We start from the raw sequence: 21,500 nt of genomic DNA on the forward strand, positions 1-21,500 counted from the left end.
ACACACACACACACACACTCATGCATGTACAAGTGAATACACACAATTCGGCACATTCCTTCTTAGGCTACATTTTAAAATTGGTATCAGTGTTCTTTTTTAGATTGTGACACCTCCCAAGAGGTGCTAAAAGAAGAAGATTCAATCAAAAGGCTTCCTTAGGTGCAAGGCTTGTTCTGGAGAATGAAGAAATTGGGACAGGTCAAGAGAGTTCACTCCATGCAGGGCTGACTCCAGGCTGAGAAGAGGAGGAAAGAAGCTTGGATGAAAACACCCGAGAATGTGTTCTTTCTAGGAGAACTGGACATAGCTATGGGGGAGGCCTCTATACACAAGTCACTCATAGGAAACTTTCATTTCTGTACAAAGGACCTGGGTTAGAGTACCATCCATGCTGCTGCTGACCAGGTGCAGTCCATGAAAAATGTGACCAATATCATAGATTCAGAGGTAGGTCCTAGAGTTCAGCAGTTGTTGGAACCTGTGGTTATTTACACTGGCTCTGTGAACTTGCCATAATGCATAGATCTCCCTCCCTCCCTCCTTCCCTCCCTCCCTCCATCCATTCCTCTCCCCTCCTTCTTTCTCCCCATCTCTCTTACACACACACATATATACACACACACACACATGCTCATGCATATGCCTCTTTGTGACTATGCTTCAAAACATTCAGACATTATTAGCTACCTTTTTTCTCTATTATTTTATGGAATGCAAAGTACAACATCTGAAGGATGAAGACCTTTTTAAAAGTATGAAACAATACAATAAATGAAAATAAAGTTCACACATTTATAATAAATATTAAAACACATTGTAGATGTCTTGTCATGGAACTTTAGAGTTTCTAGAAATTAAGGACTCTGAAGAGCAAGTTTCATTAACTCCATGGTCTATAAATCTGTCCTCAATAAACAAAATAAATGTTTCCTATGAAACCAAAGCAAAGACAAACTGTGTTTTATGAACTGTTGTTCTAACCTTTGTTAAATGTGACTACAGTGATTTTGATATAAGACTGTAAGATGTTCATCTGTGTCACTGACTGCACAAACCACTTTGGTGTCATTTGCTAGGTCTTATCTGTCCCCGTATTAACTCAAGCTCTCAGTGTTGAGCTTCAGTGAAGAAGCTGTGTGTGAGAAGGACAGCTGGCAGGGAGGAGTAGGATACATGTGGAGACATTCTGAAAGCATTTGACTTTTGGAAATTGGGTAGCATACTAGAAAAAAAAAATCCCTGATGGCTGAGTGTTCCGTGTTGGGTTTAGGTCTCTGTTGATCTCCCTATGGCAGGACTCCACAGGACCCAGAATGCTCTTAATTAGGAAATCACAAGAAAGGCTGGGAAAATTTCTGCTCTTTGAAAAATCATTTTTAATTGGGTTATTTGGCTTGTTGGTGTCTAATGTCTTGAATTCTTTACATACTTTGGATATTAGCCTTCTGTCAGATGCAGGGTTAGTGAAGATCCTTTCTCAATTTGTAGGCTGTTGTTTTGTCCTGTTAACACTGTCCTTTGCCTTACAGAAGCTGTTCAGTTGCATGAGGTCCCATTTACTAATTGTTGATCTTAATGCCTGAGCTATCACTGTTCTGTTAAGGAAGTTGTCTCCTGTACCAATGAGTTCAAGGCTATTTCCCATTTTCTCTTCTATTAGATGTAGTATAGCCAGTTCTATATTGAAGTCTTTGATCTACTTGGACTTGTGTTTTGTGCAGGGTGATTAATATGGTTTTATTTGCATTTTTCTAACGTAGACATATAGTTAGACCAGCATTTGTTGAAGATGCTTTCTTTTTTTCCAATGTATCATTTTGGTTTCATTGTCAAAAATTAGGTGTCTGTAGGTGTGTGAGTATGGTGGTTTAAATATACTTGGCCCAGGGAGTGGCACGATATGGGGTGTGGCTTTCTTAGAGGAAGGCTGTCGATGTGGGAGTGGGCTTTGAAGTTCTATCCAGTGTGGAAGAGTTGCTCTTCTTCTGTTTGCCTTCAGAGAAGATGTAGAACTCTCAACTCCTCCATCCTCATGCCTGCCTGGACCCTACCATGCTTCCTGCCATGATGATAACTGAACCTCAGGACCTGTAAGCCAGCCCTAATTAAATGTTGTCCTTTACAAGAGCTGCTTTGGTCTCTTCACTGCCATGGAAACCCTAACTAAGATAGTGAGTTTATTTCTGAGTGTTTTATTTAATTCCATTGTTTAGACTGTTTCTATACCAGTACCATGAAGTTTTTGTTTAGTTTTGTTTTTTTTTTGTTTGTTTGTTTTTTGTTTTTTTTTTTAATTTACTATTGCCCTGTAGTACAGCTTGAAATCAGAGATGACGATGCCTCCTGAAGTTCTTTTACTTTTCAGGATTGTTTTAGCTCTCCTGTGCTCTTTGTTTTTTTCCAAATGAAGTTGAGAGTTGCTCTTTAGAGGTCTGTAAATAATTGTGCTTAAATGTGGATGGAGATTGTATTGAATCTGTAGATTGCATTCAGTACAGTGTCCATTTTTAGTATGTTAATCCTAATGATTCAAGAGCATGGGAGTTAGACACCAACAAACCAAATAACTGAATTTAAAAATGGAGTACAGAGCAAAACAGAGAATTCTCCACAGAGGAACCTTTAATGTCTGAGAAACAAGAGAAGACCTGTCTAATGTCCTTAGTAATCATGGAAATACAAATCAAAGTTACTCTGAGATTCCACCTTACACCCATCAGAATGAGTAAGATAAAAAAAATCAAGCGACAGCACATGTTGGCTAGTATATGGCGCAAAGAGAAGCACTCCTCCATTGTTGCTGGGACTGAAAAATTGTACAGCCACTCTGGAAATCAGAGAATTTGGCAGTTTCTCAGAAAATAGCAAATAGTTCTACCCCAAGGCCCAGCTATACCTCTTCTGGGTATAAACCGAAAAGATGCTCTAAAATCCCACAAGGGCACTTGTTCAAATATGTTCATAGCAGCCTTATTTCCAGTACCTAGAAACTGAAAACAACCCAGATATCCCTCAACTGAAGAATGGATAAAGATAATCTGGTTCATTTACACAGTGGAATACTACTCAAATACCAAAAGCAAGAACATTATGAAATTTGAGAACAAATAGGTGGAACTAGAAAATATCGTCCTGAGTGAGGTAACCCAGACTGAAAGGGACATTCATGGTATGTACTCACTTATAAGTAGATATTAGCTATAAAGTACAGGATACCCACACTAAAATTCATGGATCCAAAGAAGCTAAATAACGAGAAAGGCCCAGGAGAGAATGCGTGAATCTTGCTCAGAAAGGGAAATAAAATAGTCGTCAGAAGTGGATGGAGAGAGGGACCTGGTAGGGAGAGGGGAGCAGGGAGGGTAGTGGGGAGCAGGGAGGAATAGGTGTAGGAATTGCTGGATAGAGTGAATGAAAATCAGTGATGGTGGTGTGGTGGGGGTAGAGGAGGGCCACATCTCTAGGATATGCCAGAGACCAGGGATGAGGCCTCAGGGTGTCTATGAGGGTGACTCTGAATCTGAGACTTGCAGTAATGTGTAATATGGAGCCTGAAGTGTCTACCTCCTATAGTCAGGCAGGACCCCCAGTGGTGAGATAAGAACACCAACCCACCCACAATGCATTCAACTAGAAAGTTGTCCTTGCCAACAAGAGTGTAGAGACAAAAATGGAGCATAGATTGAGGGAAAGGCCAACCTATAACTCAAGATCCATTCCATTAGCAAGGATCAATTCCTGACACTAGTAATGATACTCTGTTATGCTTGTAGACAAGAGGCTAGCATAACTGTCCTCTGAGAGTCTCAACTGAGCAGCTGACTGAAACAGATGCAGAGATCTACAGCCAAACATTAGATGGAGCTTGGGAATCTAGTGGAAGAGTTAGGGGAAGGATTGAGGGACTCAGAGGGATAGGGACTCCACAACTCAGTCAACTAACCTTTGGAGGCTTCCAGAGACTGAACCAACAACCAGAGAATATACATGGGCTGAACCTAGGCCCCCTGCATATATGTAGCAGATATACAGCTTGGTCTTCATGTGAGTCCCCCAGCATCTAGAGCGGAGGCTATCCCTGACTCTGTTTCCTGCCTGTGGATCCTGTTCCCCTAACTGGGCTTCCTTGTATGGCCTCAGTTGGAGAGGATTTGCCTAGTCCTGTAGTCTCTTGATATGCCAGCATGGGTTGGTACCCAAGGTAAGGCTTACACTTCTCAGAAGAGAAGGAGCGTTGATATGTATAGAGGGGGACTGGGAAGAGAGGGGGACACTGTAGTCAGGTTGTGAGATGAATAAATTAAATAATGGGAAAAATTATTGATGAGGAAGTAAAAAGCAATTCTCAATCTGATAGAAAAGTTTACAAAGTATTTCTTAAAACAGGCACGTGTCCCGAAAAAATAAAATAAATAAATCTCTGTATGAGAAACTAATAATGACAAGTAAATAAAATGAATTATAACAATTATTATGATCAAAGTTGTATGGTTGTATTCTCTATTTTTTTCTCCTCAAAATATATCACTTTATGTAAACCTGAGCAACTTCAGCACTCTATCATATTTCAACTCTTTTTCTCTCTGTGTCATCTCCATCTGTCTGTCTGTCTGTCTGTCTCTCCTATCTATCTATCTATCTATCTATCTATCTATCTATCTATCTATCTGCCTTCTATATTGTTTATCTATCATTTTCATTGCCATTTATTTTACTAATAAGAATAAAATGCTCAAGGATAAAAGAACCTCTGGTGGAATCACCATACCGGACCTAAAGCTTTACTACAGAGCAATTGTGATAAAAAACTGCATGGTACTGGTATAGTGACAGACAAATAGACCAATGGAATAGAATTGAAGACCCAGAAATGAACCCACACACCTACGGTCACTTGATCTTCGACAAGGGAGCTAAAAACATCCAGTGGAAGAAAGACAGCATTTTCAACAAATGGTGCTGGCACAACTGGTTGTTAACATGTAGAAGAATGCGAATTGATCCATTCCTATCTCCTTGTACTAAGGTCAAGTCTAAGTGGATCAAGGAACTTCACATAAAACCAGAGACACTGAAACTTATAGAGGAGAAAGTGGGGAAAAGCCTTGAAGATATGGGCACAGGGGGAAAATTCCTGAATAGAACAGTAATGGCTTGTGCTGTAAGATCGAGAATTGACAAGACCTCATGAAACTGCAAAGCTTCTGCAAGGCTAAAGACACCGTCAATAAGACAAAAAAACCACCAACAGATTGGGAAAGGATCTTCACCTATCCTAAATCAGATAAGGGACTAATATCCAATATATATAAAGAACTCAAGAAGGTGGACTCCAGAAAGTCAAATAACCCCATTAAAAATGGGGCTCAGAACTGAACAAAGAATTCTCACCTGAGGAATACCGAATGGCAGAGAAGCACCTGAAAAAATGTTCAACATCCTTAATCATCAGGGAAATGCAAATCAAAACAACCCTGAGATTCCACCTCACACCAGTCAGAATGGCTAAGATCAAAAATTCAGGTGACAGCAGATGCTGGCGAGGATGTGGAGAAAGAGGAACACTCCTCCATTGTTGGTGGGATTGCAAGCTTGTACAACCACTCTGGAAATCAGTTTGGCGGTTCCTCAGAAAATTGGACATAGTACTACCGGAGGATCCAGCAATACCTCTCCTGGGCATATATCCAGAAGATGTTCCAACCGGTAAAAAGGACACATGCTCCACTATGTTCATAGCAGCCCTATTTATAATAGCCAGAAGCTGGAAAGAACCCAGATGTCCCTCAACAGAGGAATGGATACAGAAATTATGGTACATTTACACAATGGAGTACTACTCAGCTATTAAAAAGAATGAATTTATGAAATTCCTAGCCAAATGGATGGACCTGGAGGGCATCATCTTGAGTGAAGTAACACAATCACAAAAGAACTCACACAATATGTATTCACTGATAAGTGGATATTAGCCCAAAACTTAGGATACCCAAGATATGAGATACAATTTGCTAAACGCATGAAACTCAAGAAGAATGAAGACCAAAGTGTGGACACTGTGCCCCTTCTTAGAATTGGGAACAAAACACCCAGGGAAGGAGTTACAGAGACAAAGTTCGTAGCTGTGATGAAAGGATGGACCATTTAGAGACTGCCGTATCCAGGGATCCATCCCATAAGCAGCTTCTAAACGCTGACACCATTGCATACACTAGCAAGATTTTGCTGAAAGGACCCAAAGATAGCTGTCTCTTGTGAGACTATGCAGGGGCCTAGCAAACACAGGAGTGGATGCTCACAGTCAGCTATTGGATGTATCACAGGGCTCCCAATGGAGAAGCTAGAGAAAGTACCCAAGGAGCTAAAGGGATCTGCAACCCTATAGTTGGAACAACATGATGAACTAACCAGTACCCCGGAGCTCTTGTCTCTAGCTGCATATGTATCGAAAGATGGCCTAGTCGGCCATCACTGGAAAGAGAGGCCCATTGGACTTGCAAACTTTATATGCCCCAATATAGGGGAATGCCAGGGCCAAAAGAATGGGAATGGGTGGGTAGGGAAGTGGGGGGCGCTATGGGGGACTTTTGGGATAACATTGGAAATGTAATTGAGGAAAATATGTAATAAAAATATTAAAAATTTAAAAAAAAGAAAAAACAAAAAACAAAAAAAAGAATAAAATGCACCCAATAGTCAAAAGTGGTTGACAAATTATAGATACTTTGCCAACCACTAGAAATAGAAATCCTAAGAAGGTGTTATTATAGCCACTAAAAGTCTAACTTTGCGAAAGTAAAATTACTAAGTGCAGGTGGAAATGTGGGAGACATAGTCTTTTATCTATTCATCATGGAAGTCTAGAATGTACAGGTACTCTGGAGAATAGAACACTAGAATCTTAGGAAGTTTTATACCATATGATCTCTAAGCTACTCTAAGCTACTTTTCTAAGAAAAAATGGAAACACCAGAGCTTTCTTTTCTGTTCAGTGGTTATAAAAACTGTAGTGTGTATCTGATATCATAGGCAGTACAATGTTCTTTCATTACATATTACCTATATAACAAAGCATAATTTGGTGAACAAGACAGTACCTTGCTCCTGTTATGAGAGAAGCTTCTTTCTACAGTAGATGGAAAACATAGAGACCTATAATGGCAGTGTCTAGAGAGTGAGCGCCATAGGAACACTCAGTCATATATGGCATATCTCCATCCAATCCTTCCCATTAGACCTCAGGCAACTCTCTGATGAGGAGGTAGAAAGATTATAACCGATGATGACTTTGGAAGGCACCAAGGAATCAAGGCCTTCTAGACTTAACATATGAACTAACAAGAGACTGTGGCAGCATGCGCACAACCTGGACAGATTGAACTCAGAAGATACCTCAGCATAGAGAAGGGAAGTCACCACAGGCCCTTCAACTCAGGAGCTATCTCCAGTTGATGACAGCTCACAAAAAATAAACTGATTTTCTTCAAGGGAGTCTCACTGGGTATAAAACCATACTTAAGAGCAGGCGCCATAACCAGCAGCCGTAGGTGCTTAATACAAACTCAATGGCACTTTTTGAGTATTTGTGTCTCATAATGCTTTATCTAGTCATTTTTAGAAGAACTTTACAGCTTTCTTGCTTATACATTATGGTTTGTAATTTTATGTTTTTATGGGATTTATGAATGTACAAATGTGTGTATGTGTGTGTATGTGTTTCTTGTGCTTTTTGTTTGTTGTTTTCTGTTTGTTTTGTCCTCATTTTAATTGATTCTCAGTTGACTATTTGTTTTGTAATGTAAGAGAGATAGAAATGGTATATATTTGTGTCAGTGGGGAATGTGTGTAGGATCTGGGAGGAGTCAGGGAGATGAAACAGTAATTAGCATTTATGTGTAAAAAAATAATTTTCAATAAAATTAAAATTATATAAAGTAAATTAGGCCCAATAGGATACTAACAACATATAAAATTGAGTGAGTATAACAATATGTTATAATAAATATTACTTGAATGTGTTACCTTTGGTTCTCTATTAAAATATGCAATTTTTCTAGGGATTTTGGCAATTCAATTTTTTTCTGATTAAGAGCACTTAATGCTTTCCACTTAAAGGAACAACTTCTCATTAGCATATCTGACTCCATCACAGCTACCCTGATGCTTGGGGTTATCACTACTAAAGCCATTAGTACCATGGTAACTAATCCAATAAACAAAGTGGCTGCTAAGCAATTGGCAGGGTGGGATTGTATACAATGTGGATATGGCAGACAAAGAAAGAATTTATATTTTAGTCAAGGAGGATCAGGGCAATGTAAGATTTCTTCAAGCTACTCAGAATAGAATGCAATTTAAAACTCAAAAGTCATCTATTTCTGGGAAATTCCATTTAATATTTTCGGACCACATTTCACCACTTAAAATTGAAATGGCAGACAATCAAAACCAGGAATGAAAATACAGTATTGAACATAGCTGCACAAAAGCTGTTCATAGCGGACTATGCTTAATAGTAAATACTGGAAGCAATCCAAATGTCCATGGATTGACATATGGATTAGCATTATCGAATATCCACACATTAGAAGCTATTTAGCAATGCAAAAATAGTAATGCATGCCACAACTTAATAAAGGTTTTAAAAATTATGCAAGTTAAGGAAATCAAACACAAGAACTTGCTATATTATGTCCTTCATAAAAAATTGATCCTAGGAAGAGTAGCAATACAAGCATGAGACCATAGATTATGGGAGAGAACTGATGAAAAAGTCATACAGAATAAATGGGGGTTACTGGACTGCTTTATGTCTAGGTAGTAATCATGCTTATTTAGCTGTATTTGCCAGATAATCCCATTATACATTTAAAAACACATAGGTAGTAATGATGATTTTTGAGCTCTATTTGTCAAAATATCAAAAATTATACATGAAAACCATCCAAAAGTGTTGAGATTCAAAAATATGTATAATAGTTTATCTTTGAGCACTAGCAGTTCCCTGCAAAATATTTTCTACTTTAAAGCCAGTCTAACACCAAATGATATCATTCAGACTATGCTTTGCCGTGGAAAACATTGGTTTCCACTTAGCCACAAAAACACTGAATGTTAAATGCCAAACAAGGAAGGAAATACCTGAGATATCTTCAAATATCTACCTAGAAAGTAAGGCCCTTAAGATGGAGAATTTGCCTAAATAGTTACTTCTCTGAAAGAGCTTTTAGAAGTCTGATAATAGGCCTGGGGTTTCTTTCAGTGATGCATAGACTTTGCCTTGGGAACTGATTTTGGATTTCACAAATAGTTAAATGTTACTTGATGTTAATTCACTGAACCAGGTGACTGCTTTAAAAGGATATTCCCTCACTGGAATGCTGTGATATGCTTGTGATGTGCTTCTCAGTTCCTTGTTCACAGACCATCCATTCCATCCAATCAAATGTCCCCGTGACACACAGAGGAAAGAGGTACCATGTCCCTCTTGGATATCTAAGACTTGTGCTCAGTGGGGATATTTCCTCTTTGTCCAAGAAAAGGATTCTTTGAGTGCTGGTTGGTAAGTGGATGTAGAAAGACAAGGTGACAAGCATTGTTTTGGGGTCTGAGTCTTACAAGGGCCTACTGGCGCAATCAGGAGCTTTTCGGTATCATTTGATTCTACAGAATCAACAAAAGTTTGACTGAAGTCAAGCACATTTTCATTTCCGATAGAGGAGCTGTGAGATGTCTCAGTGGGTAAAAATTCTGGCTGTCTAAATATAGGGACCTGGGTTTGGATCTTAGAGCTCATGTAAGAAAAAAATAAAAAACAAAAAACCAAACAGACAACTACCAACCATAACAAAGAAACAAACAAACAACTCTACCAAATTATCTTAGGGTTAGCATTACCAAAAAGTAAGTTGGGGGAAAAGGGTTTATTCAGCTTACTCCTTCACATTGTTGTTCATCACCAAAGGAAGTCAAGACAGGGACTCAAACAGGGTAGGAACCTGGAGGCAGGAGCTGATGGAGAGACCATGGTGCTGCTTACTGGCTTACTACTCATGGCTTGCTCAGCCTGCTTGTGGACAGCATTCAGGACCAGTGGGTGAGGGATGGCACCCCTTACAAGGGGCTGGACCCTCCCTCAACCATCACTAAGAAAGTGCTCTACAGAGGAATCTCAGTTGAGGGTTCCTCCTTTCATATAACTCTATCTTGTGTCACATTGGCATAAGTCTAGTTGGCCCTACAAGGCTTGCCCTCACATGCCTGTAAAGCATGCTCTGGGGTGGACAGAGATAGGCTCACTGAAGCTTGCTGGTAAGTAGCCTTTCAGTGAGAGACTGTCTCAAAACCAACAAAATGGAAAGTGATACAAAGCAAGATAGCTGACATCTTGCTCTGGCCTTTGAAAGTGTATGCATTTGCACACATGCACACACCAGAATGTGTATATCACACACACATGCACATACACACACTCCAGCCACATAAATAAATAAATGAATAAGATGCAGAGCACAATTAAGAAGGTGGTTTAAGAGTGGGCTAGTTTGGGAATGAATTTAGGCATGAAGCAGAAATTTAGCACATAGAGGTGAGAATATAAACCACAGGAAATGGGAAGACATCTAGGGAGAAAGGACACTCATAAGAGGCTTATGCCTCACTCCAGGGAGAGTCCCATCCTGCTTAGGCATCTTGATACTAGTGCTCTGCTCCAACATTATAGGGAGAACAGGGATTTCAAATGCAAGCTCTTTTATTTCATTTATTGAAAGGGAGAATAAAGATTCATGGAGATTTGTGTATCAACCAAGGGAATCATTGAAAATTGTTGAAGACGAGTTATGACTGCATGAAAATTTGCTAAATTGTTTTTTCTAATACAGCAGGTTCAGAATGCTCTGTTGTACAATGTCCTTTAAAATAACAAATAAATCAGATGATGTCTTCCTTGAATCCCAATGTTTAGACTTACTAGTTTGAGATATTTTGAAAGTCATTGTATTTATCTAGTCAACTAGGGGCACAGAAGGTGGCATCTTAATGACTCAAGTTCAAATCTTGGTTATTCCAGGACCAGCTGTTGAGCTTTTGTAGCCTCTCTGACTGGAGTCCTTTCAATGTCATACAAAGATTAAGATGTAGCACACCCATCAGCAACTAGAACACTGTCTAGGATAACACAAGCATCCAGTGAATGCTTAATGCATTCATGGACAAGGAAGAAAGGCAAATTGAATAGGGGAACTGGCAATAATTATATTTCATAAGCATCCACATTTTTAAAAGTAAGCTTTAAGACCACATAGAATGAGGGTCTCTCCTCTGCACTCATATCTTGCCCTTCGTTTAGAAATGGAGAACACAGAGTCTGGATTGCTGGGTTTTAAGAATCAAGGCTTCAAGTCATACTCAGTGGTTCTCTCTTGTCAATTAGCATTTAGGAGACTATTTTTGTTAAGATTTGTATACACAGTTTAAGAGTTAAAAAAAATAACGAAGTCTGATTTAGAATGAATGGCAGGTGTGGATCAGATCATGGAAACAAAATACTTCAGAATGGGTGGTTTAAAAAATTGGAAAAAGTTTGCTCACAATTTCACAGTCTGGAAAGTTCAAAGTCAGAGACAGCAGTTTCAGAATGTCATGAAAGTCCTGGTTTTCAGAGGGCTGTCTTCTTGCTATGTCCTCAGAGGGCATCAGATAGCAGAGGCAGGAAGAAAACAAGGGTCCCAGGTTTTATCTTAAACAGGAATCCCATGCAAAAGTACTCCACTTCTTGGCCACACCACCCACCCAGCCCCACCTCCAAACATAGTTATCCTGGAGGCCAGGGTCTCAGTACATATTTTGAAGATTCAGAAATCTTAAAGTTATAAGTGATGTCATGTTTTTTTCTAAAGAAAACAAGTCTGCAATATTTAGCACAACACCTGGCATTTACTTGCTAGAAGCTTATCATTTAATGAACTAAACTTATTTTAGATAAATTCTAACAATAACTCATATTATACTTGACTTTGGAGAAATGTTTACTGTGGAATGGGAACTGCAAAATTATCTAGGAGCTTTTCACAATCTCTGCCTGTGATAGACATATGTATGAACATGCAAATGCACACATAAATGAACACATTAATGCATATATACACTCATCACCATACACACACACACATACACACACACACACACACACACACACACTATACTCACAAGTACATGGATGACCTAGTGAAATAATCACACATTAGCACATTCTAACCCTCTGGAGTGATGGAGCACAGAACTATGGGAACAGTTCTCTAAGACACATGCATTATTACATCACACACTGCTTAGTTTCAGCCTTGTGGTTTCAATGAAAACACCATGTAGCACCTTTTCCTGTATTTGAGACAAGGTCTTGCTATGTAGACTTCACTGGGCTGGTACTCACTACAAAACCCAGGGTGGTTTCAAACTCATGGTAATCCTCCTGCCACATGTTCCAAACTACTGAGACCACAGGTGTATGCAACCTTTTCTGGCCTTGTGCAACCCTTACAAGTCAAGAGACTATAACAATCTTAATCATATTAATTGACAAATACTGTTACCTTAGGGGGCGCTAATTAACCAGTGTCCCAACACAGGAATCTCACACTTACTGACTCCAGGAATAACATGGTCTTCTCCATACCAGGTGTTCTAACATCCCACTTTGTGCCTTCTGAGGCTGTGTGGGATGAGTGCCATACGTATGCTATGTTACATGGCCACTCAAACAAACATATCTTATCCGGAGGCTAAATGAAGTCATTATGGAGATGAGTAGGCTATATACGTGTAATGACGAAACTGTTCTTTCACAAGACAACTGATTTTAGGCTGTGCATGGGTTCTAGAAGCTTCCTAGTTTTCAGCAAAGCTTCGTGGATGTGCACATCTTGTTCAGTATTGTGCTAATTCACATCTCCTTCCACATCAGCACTGACCTCCAAGGCTCTATCAGGTCAACTCCTAACAAAAGCTCAGCTTTCCCAGGCCCAGTCCCCACTTTCAAGTGATGCCTTTGTTATCCGAAAGCCTTTAAAGTGAGCACACCCCCACCCAACCTTGGAGATGAGTGTTGCTGCAAAGTGTGGAAGGCTGCTGGCCCTAAGGAGAAGTGTGGTAACGTCCTCTGCTAGTGGCACGGTGAAGTAGCTAAAGGAGCTCTACGAGTAAGAAAATTGACTCTGGGGAAAGAGCCCCTGTCTGGATGCTCTCCAGATAGTCTCCAGTGATATTATTGCTCTCGCTGGAGTGTGTCAGACTGCAAAAGATATAAAGTGAATGGGTAACGATATGTGCTATGTAGGGACAGACAATATTCATTAAATCCCAAACTCTTAACTTGTTAGATGCACAACAACAGATAAGGTATTCAATATCCTAAATGTTTATTTTTCTAATTTTTAATATTTGTTAATTATGAAGTGAGTGCATTGCTCATAGGGATTCTTCTGTAAATGTTAGAAGGTAGGAGGATGAAAAGATGGAGAAAGAAACAGAGAGGGAGAGAAATAGAAAAGGGAAGAGAACTTGCCTCTTATGATGGCTAATCTTGATTGTCAATTTGACATGCTCTAGATCAATCTTGGAGACAACTTTCTGGGGATGTCGGGGAGGTCGTGTCTAGATTACTTTAATTAAGGTAAGTAGACACACACTAAATATGTGAGACACCATCTCCAAGGCTGTGTGTGGTTCCAGAGAATGGAAGGAAAGCTGCATCTGAGTGCCAGTGCCTGGTGTTCATCTTTCTCCGCTTCCTGGCTGGAAATACAAATGTAACCAGCCACTCTCACCATGTGGGGAATATACCCCAAATTGTACCCCCAAGTAAACCTATTCTTTTTTTGACTTTCTACTGCTAGGTTTTAAGAGTCTCAAGAACAAGGAAGGAAATAACCACACCTCTATGCTGTGTCCCTGCCGGGTGAGCCCTGAGCAACTCAGGGTGAACCACAATATGAAGAGGACAGTACTCTCTTTGGTGTAGAATCAGGGGAGCATCTCACAAACCCTGCTCTGAGTATTCACAGCAAAAGTCTCAACTCAATATCCTTTTCACTTTGTGTGAAGACAATGGGAGCTGATGTTTATAAGCCCAGAGGAACGGTGAGCATTAAGTATTGCTTGTTAATTTCAGATTACAGTAGAAGCGATGATAACAAATGGAGGCTTCTCCCTGGCTCTTATTTACCTTACGGGTAATATATGAACGAAAGGGAGGTGATAAAATTAGAAGACATCCCATTTAAAACAGCTAAGAGGAGCATTGTACTGTTTACACGCCAAGCAATTATCTGGTATAAGTCTTCACTACAGGATATTATTGTGACAAAGAGTTTCAAGTAAGAATTAGGCATTTATAATAAGAACAACAGGTGTAGTCACAACATTCCAATCGAATTACAAACCCTATCCAGCTGCATGCAGGATGCTTATTTAAACTGCAAAGTAAAGAAAATACAGCCTGAAATCTAAGGCTTAGCATCTCCCACTTTCGCTAACGCTCTCAGTTCCACTTTGACTGTATGAGAGGAACTGTTCTTTCTGTCCACACGCTTTAGTTTTTCTATTCCAGATCATTTCCATTTTGCTTCAATACTTAAATGTATTACATTCACTCTTCCTTTAGGAATTCTGTCTAAATTAACTTGGAGAGAACAGCACCTCTAAGAGTATGTAGACATTAAGGATGATGAAGGGGTTGCCCTGGTCACAAAACAAGATGAGTCAACCTTCAATAATGTTGGCGGCAGTGCCTCAAATTATTGGCTACACTGAAAAGAATAACCAAATCTTTTTCTAAGTTGTTATGTCTTTTCTTATAAACTGGTTGTAGCCAGTATAAATAGAACCCATTCTCTAAAATATCTGAATTTAAATTCCATTAGGGAAAGCAGCCAGCAGTCTATAATGACTGACTGTGGGGCTCCCCTTTTCTCACTGTCTTCTTGGTAACCATGCACACTATAGACCAACAACGACTTTGGTCAGATCAGTAATTTACCATTGTAAAAACTACAACAGCAACAACCAAAATCCAAAACAATTGTATTTACTGATTTCTAGTCTGTTAAATTAATGTAGAAAAAGGTGCTTATGTATATAGATACAACTTGACTAAGCCTGGCTTGCCTAAACTGTTTCATAGTTAGAATTACACCTTCTAGGAGGCAGTAAGGTAGCTTATTCAGAAAGCTTCTTAATATTTATGAATTGACAATGCAATGTACATACATAAACATATTTGGTATTAAGTATGGATTTACATAATTCTTTAAGTCTGCTTTTAATATGAGCCAAATGAAAACAACCTTGTGCTTATTAGGTTGTTTACAATACCTTTGCATTCCTATTGAACATGTTGTTTTGCTTTGCTAAACTGAATGCAAACTCAGCCTAAGTAGTCATCAAAATAAACTGACTTTTAACATTTTCGCACATTTTAAAAATCACTCTATAGCTTGAGGAGTAGGGCTGAGTCTATAAATGAACCGTTAGTCATGGATATAAATATTCTTTTTGTTTTTAAAGAGTGCCAAGAAGGCAAGGAATGAGCAAGGATTCTATTTCCATATTCTGGAATATTTACCAAGGGAATTTCAAAGCACTCCATTTTACCAGCTGCCCATCCCCTTGGGAGCCATTACTAAATTAAAGTGAAGTTCAACATTCACACACACACACACACACACACACACACACACACACACAGTATACTAAACCTTTTCCCTTTAAGATCAACAGAGGTATTCTCAGAGGAAAGTTGAGCCAGTCCAGCAAGCATCACTCCCACTTCTGTCATTGCTAGTCTCCTCAAGTTCTATATCCCACACTCAAACTGCTTCCTGCCTCATGTTTTTTCTGCTCCTGATTTCCAGTTGTTGTCTGCCCTTTGCTCCTTGTTCTTAGCCCTATAATTGCCTTATTTGGACAACTAATCCTCACCCAAATTCTAACCTCTGTTCTCCTCCTGTTTTGTTTCTAAAGAAATGTGATTCCTGCTGGTGACGACAACTCATCTGTTTGTGATTAAACACTTCCTGGATCACGCAATATCATTTCTTGGAATCTACCCCCAAGAAATAGATGTTCATATGTCAAAGAGATATCCACAAGCCCATGTTTCTTACAGCACTTTTTAAATTAAGCAGAGTATGGAATGAGCAGAGGTATGAAAGAATGAAAGAACAGATAACTGGATAATGGATGTATACTGTTCAATTTAATGTAGAAAGATAACTTCTACATAACCCCATTTATAGGAGATATCTGAAAATGTTGAACTCATGAATGCAATATCAGAGTGGTAGTAATAGTGGCTGTGAGTGTAAGACTCTGGACTCCCTGAGTGAATGATACAGAGATGGGAATCAATGCAAATAGCAAGAGGAATTTATTGTTTCAATGTGTTGAGGTCGCCCTGCACATGGAAAGAGAGAAAGACCATGCACAGCCTATCCAGCGAGCCATTCAGTTCTACAGGCAGCAGCCATTAGGCACAATGTGATTCGCAGAAAAGTATGACTTTTAAACTGATTGGTCTATAGGGAATGAGGTGGGTGGCCAATGATCGCAGAATGTGCCTTTGAGATCTGGTGGTCGGTTCCTCCTCCCTGTGGTCTGAGGAATGTAATTAGCCCCTCCCTTCCAGAGGGGAGGGGTCCTGTGGAATTTTCTAAAGTTCCTGAGCTGACCTCTTCCTGAGTACGGTTTTGGAAAGATGGAGGAATGTTGGTCAAATCAACAAATTTACAGTTAGATTAGAAGAGTAAATTCAAGAGGTCTATTGTATAGTACAGGGCATATAATAAGTATCATTGCATCCTGTTCTCAAAGTATTCAAGACAAGAATTAGAGCGAAGTCATAGAGTTGTGATGAGCACAGAAAGTATAAAAACAAAAATGGAAACAAAAAAACCACGATGGCACATGATGGTGAACTCTGTTAACTGGGCAGCTCAAGCAGAGAGATTTCACCTTACAAGCCCATGTAGTCTACCCAGAGGATTCAGGTACAGCCTGCAGAATTTAGCAAGACTCGGCTCCAAAATGAAAGTAATCACAGCAACAATAACAAAGGGTGGAAAATGGAGCTCAGTAGAGGAGTACTTAGCATACGCATGGTTCTGAGTCCCACATCTAACATTGCTGTCAGTCAAGCCCACATGTAGGCTACTTTGTGCTATGGTACTCAAAGGTCAGGAATGAGTGCTCAAAGTGACTTTGGCCTTGTCAAGACAATAGATACTGTCTGTGCCTTGTAGATGAAAAATTCAATATGAACTGAAGTAATCAGAATCTTCAGAGGGCCTGACAGAAATTTTCTTGATGTTGAAAAATAGAATCAGACAGTCACGGAGAAAGGCTGATGGCAATCTTGTTGAAGAAAACAGAAGAAAAAATACTTAGGGTGGCTTCTAATATGAAACAGACCAGTGTGTTGGCTTACTGGTTATCTCCCACTGTGCAATATGTTGGTTGTCTCAGTATTGGCAACTTGAAACAACACACATTTATCATCTGACATATTTTGTAGAACATGACTCTTTGTGGAACCAAGCTGGCCCAGGGCTCCTTAGAGGCTCACAATTAGGGTGGAGTTTTCATTGGAAAGTTCTACTTCAATGTCCTCTGCTTCTGAGCTCCCTTCCATGGATATAGCCAGGATTGTTTCTCCAGGATTGGTAGACTTATCTCCAGTTTAAATTATTAAAATCTAGACTGTTAGCTGAGACAACCCTATTGTCCCCACGCAGTGGATCCTCTAATAGATAAAGCATAGAAGAAAACCAGGGAGAGACAAAAGGAGGCAAACCCTAATCATAACCTAACCTCAAAAGTGACAACTCTCAATACTGTCATAAGTAACAAAGGATTATACAGAAGAGATGAGGATCATTAGGGACAAATTATTTTCCATTAGAAATTTTTCATAAACTTCTCAGGATCCTGCACTTGGTGCTAAAATTATATATAAATTTCCCCTCTGTATGTGTATGTGCATGCTTGCCTTTGTGTGTGTGTGTGTGTGTGTGTGTGTGTGTGTGTGTGTGTGTGTGTGTAATCTTAGTGGATATACTCTGACTAATGTCCAAATGGCTCCACTGCCATAACTATGACAAAGCATCAGGTCAAAACCTCATACTTCTGAAAAGACCTTAGACAACATATTAACAAGTTTGATTAGAGCCCGAGCCAGGGGGCTGGAGGTGGGTCAATCAGTAAAGCAGCTGCCTTATAAGCACAGAGATCCAAGTAGGATTGCCAGAACCTAAATGAAAATGATGGGCATGGTGAAGGCGTGCTTTTGCAATCCCTTTGCTAATGTAGCAGAGACAGGTGGATCCTGAGGGCTAGCCAGGGTAGCCTAATTAGTGAGCCTCGGGTGAATGATAGACCTCATGTTAAAGAATGTAGACAACATTTCTGATGATATCACTAAAGTTTGTCTTCTGGTTTCCATATGCATGACCATATAATCTCTCTCTCTCTCTCTCTCTCTCTCTCTCTCTCTCTCTCTCTCTCTCTCTCTCTCTCATTCAATACTTTCATATTCAGTGGGTCTCATGGGACATTTTTGTGGTTTTCTGCAAAAAGGAGGAGAAGGAGTTTTGGGAAATGTTTCTTTTTTTTTTTTTTTTTTTTTGGTTTTTCGAGACAGGGTTTCTCTGTATAGCCCTGGCTGTCCTGGAGCTCATTTTGTAGACCAGGCTGGCCTCGAACTCAGAAATCTGCCTGCCTCTGCCTCCTGAGTGCTGAGATTAAAGGCGTGCACCACCACGCCCAGCTTGGGAAATGTTTCTGATTGCAAAGTTCTACAGAAGCCTTTTCTATGTCTTGTATGCTCTAGGGAAAGGCAAGTCCATTGAGTGGGTGGTTGTGAATGTTTGCCTTGCCCTAGCTTGTCTCTTTATACTGTACATGAAGGCTGAAAGGCATCTCTGTAGAACTGTCCATAAGCAGACATGCATTTCTGGTATAGCACAAACTTCCTCACTCACTACTCCAGTGGTGGACAGAGTATAGCTCTGACTTTGGTCCATAAAACTAAAATGAGTCATCCAACCGGTGTTTGAAACCTATCTGAATGTCCCTATGCTGTGATACGCAGAAAAGACAGAGTTTCCCAAGTGCTTCTGAATTAGTTAATGGTCCTGTATCTGTCTTGTATCTGAGACATTATGATGGCTTTTCTCTGTAATGTTCTCCCCGTGAGGTCAAGATTTTAACATGTAATCCAATGTTTGTAGCACCATGCTGAAGGCTAGAAGAACCTGAGTTGTGGAAATAGGTTACTATGGAGATACTCACCACCCTTGATTCTCATCTCATTTCCTCCTCTATTTGGTTCAGTATTGTTCTAGCTCAAATTTTTTGTTGCTAAACCAATAACCTAGCAAAAAAATCACTTAGGGGAGAAAGAGTTTATTTAGTTCACAGTTCCTGGTTACAATCCATCATAGAAAAGAAGCCAAGGTGGCAGGAATTTAAAATAGCTAATCACATCACATTCACATTCAAGAGCAGAGACAGTATAAGTGTAAACATTCTTCTTCATGCTCAGTACCCTCGCTACACTTACACAGACCAGAACCTCCTGGCTATAGAATGGTGCCTCCCACTGTAGATTAGGTCTTTTTATATTAATAATTAAGACCCCCCCATAGACATGCCCACAGGAAAACAGATTTAGAAGATTTCTAATTGAACCTTTCTTCTCAAGTGATTCTAAATTATGTCTACTAGGCAATTAAAACTGTGACAGCCCTCATGTGATAAAGCATTTGCCACATGCTGCCACCACCATAAACCTTTTGTTATGAAGTGCTTGAGTCCTCTGAAATCCTGAGCTAAAATAAACCATTACTTTAGGTTGTTTATGTCAGGCTGGAGTGATGATTCAGTGGGTAAAGTGCTTGGTTGCTATATAAACATAAGGACTTGGAGTTTAGATCTTTATCACCCATAGAAAGACCAGGCATAGCAGCACATATTTCCAACCTAATTAGGAGTCAGAGACAAATGGACTCCAGGAGTTCACTGTCCAGTAAGCTTCGCCAAACATCTAGATCAAGGTTCAGTGAGAGACTTTGTCACCTCTCCCTCAAATAAGGTAATGAGTGATAGAGAAAGATAACCAATGTCAACCTCTTTTCTCCAAATGTGCATGCACCACACACATACAGATTTTTATGAAAAGTTGTTTCTGACATGTATTGGTCATGATGAGAACAGTTTACTAATGTGAAGGTTAACACATACTTACTTACCTCATTTCCTGTCTCTCAGGAGTCTTATTCTTATCTTGTTGGATAGAAAGCAGGACGTGACTCAATGGTAGTGTGGTTATATTGACTTTAACCTAAGTGCTATGGAGGTAGTCCAAGGCAGAGGGGTAATTCTACTAGAGGAATTATACATATTGGGAAATATGTAGGGCATGAGATGTTTCTCAAGTGACATATAATAAATTCTCAGATGATGTCGCTGGATGAGTATTTAGATTTCCCATCAGGGGATGGATCCTACACTCTATGTTACAAAGTAATGTCAAATCCCTGTGGTTTTACTTTCTACTATTCTCAATGCTCCCATGGCTAGATGAAACACCATGGGTAGCCAATAGTATTAGAGATGTGTCTCTGTGCTTGAATGCTGTTTGAAGACAAACCTTCTTCTTGAAGACTTTGTATGAGCCTCTGCAAGGGAAAGGTCTGGAAAGACAATTATACGCAATGCATTTCAACCCATATGGCTGAGTCATGTAGAGAAAAGGATCAAGGTCACATTGTGGGGATATCCCCAGGTGCAGGACAAGGAAGTTATGTCCTCTTCCTTTTACCCAGCTGGCTCATTCCCAAGGCAGAATTGCCAGATGGATGAACTCATACAGATCTGAAAGGAACCATACAAATGGTCGTTTTATTTGAAGTCATCGGATGTCAATTTCACCTCTCCTTATACTTCTGTATATAGATAATTTGAACCATTTCAGGTGATAAGGGGCCTGGGGTTAAAACCATTATGGTGTTGTTGTTGTTGTTGTTGTTGTTGTTATTGTTTTGGGGGGTTTTGTTTGTTTGTGTAGTGTGTATGTGTGTATAAACTGTAACTCATTTATTTTTACAAGACATTACCCATAAATTGTGTATTGAAATCCTATGGGCAAAACTCCCACTAGAATTTGCCTCCCTTGGCAGATGAGTAAGCCGGCACATTGCGTGCTAACCTCATAGTTTTCTCTTTATAGAAAAATCAACCCCTTGGGGGAAAGCAGACATCATGCCTCTTGTATCGTCAAATCCTGAGGGCTGGTAGGCCTGAAATAAAAGAGCTGGAAGATCCATCTTGATGAATGTCTATGACCTCTTGGTGTTTGTACTTTGGCTGTAAGATTTTTAAATACCTCCACAGTCTCACTGATGGAGTGCATCCTGCTTGCTGCTGATTGTGGACTCTGTGTG

Source organism: Mus caroli, unplaced genomic scaffold (genome assembly GCF_978045245.1).
Source record: "Mus caroli unplaced genomic scaffold, Mus_caroli_1 scaffold_15, whole genome shotgun sequence".
In the NCBI taxonomy this organism is placed as follows: domain Eukaryota; kingdom Metazoa; phylum Chordata; class Mammalia; order Rodentia; family Muridae; genus Mus; species Mus caroli.